Source organism: Carlito syrichta, unplaced genomic scaffold (genome assembly GCF_000164805.1).
Source record: "Carlito syrichta isolate Samal-C Ts95f unplaced genomic scaffold, Tarsius_syrichta-2.0.1 Scaffold315995, whole genome shotgun sequence".
In the NCBI taxonomy this organism is placed as follows: domain Eukaryota; kingdom Metazoa; phylum Chordata; class Mammalia; order Primates; family Tarsiidae; genus Carlito; species Carlito syrichta.
The window spans coordinates 243641-250109 of NW_007260091.1; the positions used below are offsets into that span (position 1 = coordinate 243641).

General features: G+C 39.4%; 1 pseudogene across 1 annotated transcript; it reads right to left on the bottom strand.

The window, feature by feature from the left end:
* Positions 1 to 1632: 1632 nt before the first annotated feature.
* LOC103276256 lies at positions 1633 to 5571 on the bottom strand (annotated as a pseudogene). The gene has a single exon (XR_002481298.1). The product of XR_002481298.1 is annotated as a protocadherin Fat 3 pseudogene (transcript).
* Between the last annotated feature and the right edge of the window lie 898 nt (positions 5572 to 6469).

The window sequence follows — 6469 nt, forward strand, 5'->3', positions numbered from 1 at the left end:
AAAAAAAAAAAAAAATTAGCCAGGCAAGGTAGCTGCGCCTGTAGTTCCAGCTACTTGGAAGGCTGAGGCGGAAGGATCACGAGCCCAGCAGGTTGATGCTGGGGTGGTCATGAGCATGCCACTGCACTTCAGCCTGGGTGATGGAGTGAGACTCCAACTCAAAAAGATATAAAGTAGAAATAAAGAAAACAGGCAGGGTAATTAATGACCTGTGCCATCGGTCAATGCATCCAGGGTTAAGAGGACTCTGAACCCTGTTTATTGCCTTATAGGTTTTAGATCAACACCAAATGTTAAGTGTACTCGAGAATTTTCAAAGAAATGTGCATTTATTTTTAGATGGGAAAGAGCATAGTATAGTGCAATTATGCAGAGCTAAGTTTGCAACTAGGCTCCAAGTTTTAAGTCTTTACTGAATCTCATTCATGAACTGATCATTATTAATCCTACTTCATGGGGCTGCTGAAAAAATTAAATAATCTCCAATTATAAAACTCTTTGGACAGTATCTTGTATAACATAAGTACTCAATAAAGTCATTAGTAGTAGTAGTAAAGTATTAGCATGGAGTAGGCACAAAGTAAGTGCTAATTCCCTTTCTCATGCTGTACTTCAAAGGGAGGAATATAGTCCACCCAAATTACAAGGGATATATAATAAAATACAGTATGTGACTAAATCAGGGCTGAATTTTCCTGACTTGACTTTTTCTTTCCTGGCCATGGGAACCAATTTTATAATTACACTGGCCATAATTAAAGCCTATGAATACAAAAATTACAGTTTAAATTTGAGAGGGTACCACACAGTTTTTTTCCTATCCAATATTTAATATAGTTTCTCAAATTATTTTTCTAGTACTATGAATGTACAGTTAGAATCTCTACAGTGATACCTTCCTACCTCCTCTTCTAGTTACCATCATCACCAGAACTGCTCTGGACTGAATGTTTGTGTCATCCCTGCAACCATATGCTGAAGCCCTACTCCCCAATGTGATGACATTAGGAAATACAGCCTTTGGGAGGTAATTAGGCTCAGATGAGGTCATGAAGGCAAAGCCTTCATGATGGGATTAGTGCCTTTATAAGAAGAGAAAGAAGCCAAAGCTCTCTACTACTTGAGGACACAAAACGAAGTTGGCAGTTTCGAAGCTCAGAAGAAGGTCCTTCACATCGACCATGCTAACACTGTGATCTTGACCTTCCAGCTTTCAGAGCTATGATACATATATGTCTGTTGTTTAAGCCATCCAGTCCCTGGAATTTTGTTATAGCAGGCTGAGTTGTCTACGACAGGGAAAAAGCACTCTATGAGTGTTGTAGGAAATTATGTAATGTATATAAATGTGCTCTGAACACTGTAAAGTACTGATATTACCCTTTATACAAAATAAAGAAGGCATAGCCCCTCTTTTGAGATGTCTTCAATCTAAAGACAGAAAAATGAACAGTGCTAGTAAAGGAACACACACACACGAACACACACAGACACACACAAACATGCATGTGTCCAGGCACATGTACATCTAAATACAAATCATGACAATAACAAGTATCCAAAAATATGCATATGAACCTATGATTGAGAATAAATAAGTAGATCAGAGGCTATGAAAATATTAAGACAATTTCGTCCCAAATGTTCTATAAAAAAGTCAATACTTACAAATAAAAGTTTAAAATCTTTTTTTATAAATAAAATGCACAGCATGCCTCCTCACTTCTATTGTAAAAACAGTTGCAGAAGCACACTTCCTCATATTAATAGAGCTTATACAATGAAAATGCCCATCATTCAAGGCCCAGGTGCACCCGTAAAATATGTAAGACCAAGCATTTCATGCAATATCACATCAGCAAGGTCCTACTATAAAGGGAAAGATTCCTATATAAGATCCATTTGAAAGGCCCATTTCACACTTCTAATTTAAAGCCAATTCAAATGTAATTTACTTTATCAGGCTTTTCATTTAGTGAGGGTCAGGAGTACAATCAACAGAAGTGAGAATCACTTATGCTTATCAAAAGATGACCTGGTAGCCGCAGTGCTGAGGAAGAAAAAGCAAAACAAAACAAAATGAGCCCCCCACTGGAAACCATGGCTCTTACTGTATAAACAGATCTTCTCAAAAAACAGAGTATTACTTGCATCATCTCTGCACCCAATGCAACTTCATTTGTCAATCTATTTTAGTGCCCTAAAATCCCTTTACTTTCTCAATGCTGATGATTTGAGAGAGGTTAAACAACTCATCTGGCACAAGTTGTTAAACTTACCACTCTCGTCATCTATGCTGAACCTTCCGAGACCACTGCCATCCCTGATAGAGTACTGGATCTCTCCATCTCTCCCAGAGTCTTCATCTCGGGCGGTCACCTGAAGCACACTTGTTCCGATGCGTGAGTTTTCCTTTACAGATCCAACAACCGCAAAGTCTGGGAAATAGGGGGTGTGGAGATTCTCATTGACATCCACCACTTCCACCTCAACAAAGGACACAGATGACAGCGAGACAGGCCGCCCTTTGTCTTTGGCCCGAACAGTGAGGTTATAGAACTGTTGCTTTTCGTAGTCAAGCTCTTTACTCAAGCGAATGGCACCACTTGCTTTATCTATTTCAAATCTTCCATTATAGTCATTGACCAAAGAATAGCGCACTTGACCACCCAGTCCAAGATCTGGATCATGAGTCTCCAGCCAAGCAATGACAGTGCCAACGGGGAGATCTTCAAGAACCTTCACACTATAGCTACTGGGAATGAAAGCTGGGGAGCAGTCATTGACATCATCTAAGAAAACTTTAAGAGTGACAACTGAAAATAGCTGCTGACCACTTTCTGCCTTGTCCCTGGCTTCTATTTTCAAAGAGTAGTTTGCTTTGGATTCCCGGTCTAATTGGTCAGCTACATAAACAATTCCAGTTGAGCTATTGATGGCAAACTGCTGTGTATCTGTTAAGACCGAGTAAGTCACTTCACCATTAGAACCCAAGTCTTTGTCTCTGGCTTCCACTTGAATAATCTCAGTACCAATGCTTGAACTTTCAAGAACGTTAACTGAGTAACTGTCTTTAAGAAAAACAGGGTTATTGTCATTAGCATCCTCCACATTGATGGTCAGCAACCTCCATGAAGATTTCTGTGGATTACCTAAGTCGTAGATGGTGATATTAAGGATATAGAGGTCTGTGTGTTCACGATCCATGGGCATAAGGACCTTAAGTTGCCCAGTCTCCATATCAATATTAAAGCAACTGTCCGTATTTCCATCAGATATTGTAAATAGCACCTTTCCATTGAAGCCAGAGTCGGCATCATAGGCTTTAATCTTCAGGATGTTAGCACCAACTGGCAGATCTTCCTTTACAGCCACATCAGAAGGAAAAGACTTGTCAAAATGTGGTCCCTGCCTATTAACTGAATAAAAGTCAAGAAAGCCATCTTCCAGATTCAGTTTCCCATTTGCTTTTGCCTTAATGAGTAGTTTCTCTGCCAGCTTTTGAGCCACACGAGTTTCTCGGCAACTGAAGCTCTTTGAAGACACCTTCCCATGGAGAACTGAAATGTTAATAGACATGGGGTCTGCAAGATTCTCTCCATCAGTTGCTGTAATTCTGAGGGCAAAATTACCATTTTTAATGCCAGAATTCATCAGGGACTTTTTAAGCTGTAAAACACCAGAATCTGGGTTTAAATAAAAAAAGCCAAGTTCATTTCCTGAAATGATTTTATACTTTACAAGTTCAAGTTCATCAACATCGATCGCTGAGACAGCTGTGATGTGACCACCGACTGGAAAGTCATAAGAAATAACTCCCTGGCAAGCCACTTTTTCAAAGAGAGGGCTGTTGTCATTGACATTTCCTATTCGAATAGTCACATTTACTTCACTCTCGTGGCGGTAGGGTGAACCCCAGTCAGAGGCTCTAACGATGAATCTGTAAGTCTCTGGAGAGGACTCAAAATCTAATTCTTCAGTTGTGCTAATAACACCTGTAAACTGGTTAATGGCAAATGGTAACAAATTCAGGCTGGTGATACTATAGGTGATGTATCCATTTTCTCCTTTATCCTTATCAGAAGCTGACACCGTCAGAACACTGGCTCCCACTGGGACACTTTCATTCACGTAAGCATCATACAGCAGCTGCTGGAACTCAGGGGTGTGGTCATTTGCATCTTCTATGCCGACTGTGACTTGTGATTTTAAGTCTCCTTCCTTGTTTGTCACCTCCAGTTTATAAACCTCCTTTTTGACAGTATTCAGTGACTGGGCAGTAACAATCAACCCTGACCGAGGATTAATTTTAAAGTACACTGCATCCTCACCTGGGGACAATTTGTATTCCACGTCTAGCGGTTCGGGGCTTAACTTTACTATAGCAACCACAACACCAGGAGGGGAAAACTCGCTCATGCTCACATCGTACACTTCTTTTTCAAATCTAACTGGGACTGTGTCTCTTCTGGGGTTGACAATGTGGACCATTTTTAATGCTGAAAACTTTTGAGGAGCTCCCTTGTCTTTCGCTTGAAGAGTAAGATTGTAGCCATAGGAAAAGCTGCCCCAGTCAATCTGCCTCCTCTCCTTAATCCTGTACTCGTTCAACCACTTTCCTTCCTTAGCCAAGAAGAACTGATCGAAAGGATCCCCAGCTATGATGGAAACAGATTCAATTTCTCCATTGGCCCCCTCATCCAGGTCATCGACTGTCACCACTGCATATGTTGGCTCTTTGTCCAATGAGAAAGGAACATGAGTGACTACATGAATTGTTGGGGCATGCTCATTTATACGTTCAATGTGAACATAAAGCTTTGCAGTACTGCTCACTCCGTTGTTTCCATAAAGTTTCATTCCTCGGTCCACAGCCAAAATTTCCAGATCATATCTATTCTTTTCATCATAATTTAATCGTCCACTTAAAGAAATGACACCACTTGTGGGATGAACTGAAAAAAGATCAACTTTGCTCTTAAAGTAGTAGTAGAATTCTCCATTGGAACCAATATCTGCATCTGTTGCTGTCACCTGTGCGACACTAGTCCTTAAAGGTGTGCTTTCTGCTATTGTAACAGAGTATGTTGTGGGTGAAAACAGAGGTCTCAGGTCATTCATATCTAAAACCTGTATATTAACTTTGGTCCATGCTTCCAAATCCTCTCCTCTAACAGAACCTTTTACTATCAATAAATAATTGTCCTGAATCTCCCTATTCAATATGGCAGAATTGCCACCTTTAGTTCTTATTCTGAGAAAACAGAAATCTGCAATGATGACTTCCTCTGCTTTGAAAAAGCCTTCCTCGTCTCCGGACACTATTCTGTATTTGATATCCCAGGAAAGATCTATCAAGGTGATGCCCATTCTACTCTGGCTGTTGACGTAGGTCCTTGCTGCTGAGTTCTCATACACGGTGGCATTATACATGGGATGTGTGAAGTGGAAGCCCAGAGGCCCAGTCCCCGGCAGCCCCTGGGAGACAGTGGCCAGAAGCTTGAGCAGTAGGAGGATGAGGCAAGAAGGAGGAGGCCGTAAGCCCACACAGTGTCCCATAATTATACCCATGACATCATACTTTCATCCTGGAGGGGAAGAAAAGAGAGAGAAAAGACAAATTAACCATCCTAGAAGAGAGTGGGAGAAGGAGTAGAAAATAACTATTGTGAAATAGGGGTTTTTTCATACATTATTATAATAAAATATTTTTACTAAAACATAAATACAAGAAAAAATTAGAAGCCTCATCACTAATAGATAATTTTAAAAATCCAAAATTATTGGGATTTAACCCTACTTTGTTTGATTTTTTTCAAATGACATCTTTTTTTATAATGGCACTTTTACATTGCTGAAGGGATTGTTCATTGGCACAAAATTTCTTACTTATTGAAGGTCAATTTAGAAATACATATTGGAGGCTTTCAGTGCATTGACCTTTGACTTAGAATTCCCTTCTGGGTAATATCTGGGTAATCAGGGGGAAAATATTTAGACAAGTGTTTGCTACATGAAATGATGCTACGTGTCTATTAATAAAGAATCAAATAATTGATGGTGCATTTGTAAAATAAAATACTATGCAGTCACTAAAAATAGTTCATAAAAGATGTATAACTTCAGATACAGTAAGATGTAACGCTACAAAGACCATGAAGCAGTACGCGTGGCATGAGTCTACTAGTATTAAACATCTACATGCATGACTGTATCTATCTTTATGTTTTAACAGGATTAACTGTGTTGTGGATTTTAAAGTTATATTTTCATTTTCTAATTTTTCTTCAATGAATGGTGCTCATCAATAGTTATATAATTACTTTTGTAATGATAAAAAATGCTTCAAGGAATTATTGTCATTTGTTGTGCTTACTTTGAAACTGATCAGAATTTATGTATAATCCAATGTTACGAGAATGAACACAGCACCATATAACAAAGCAGAGAGAGCAGTCCTCAGTGGGCT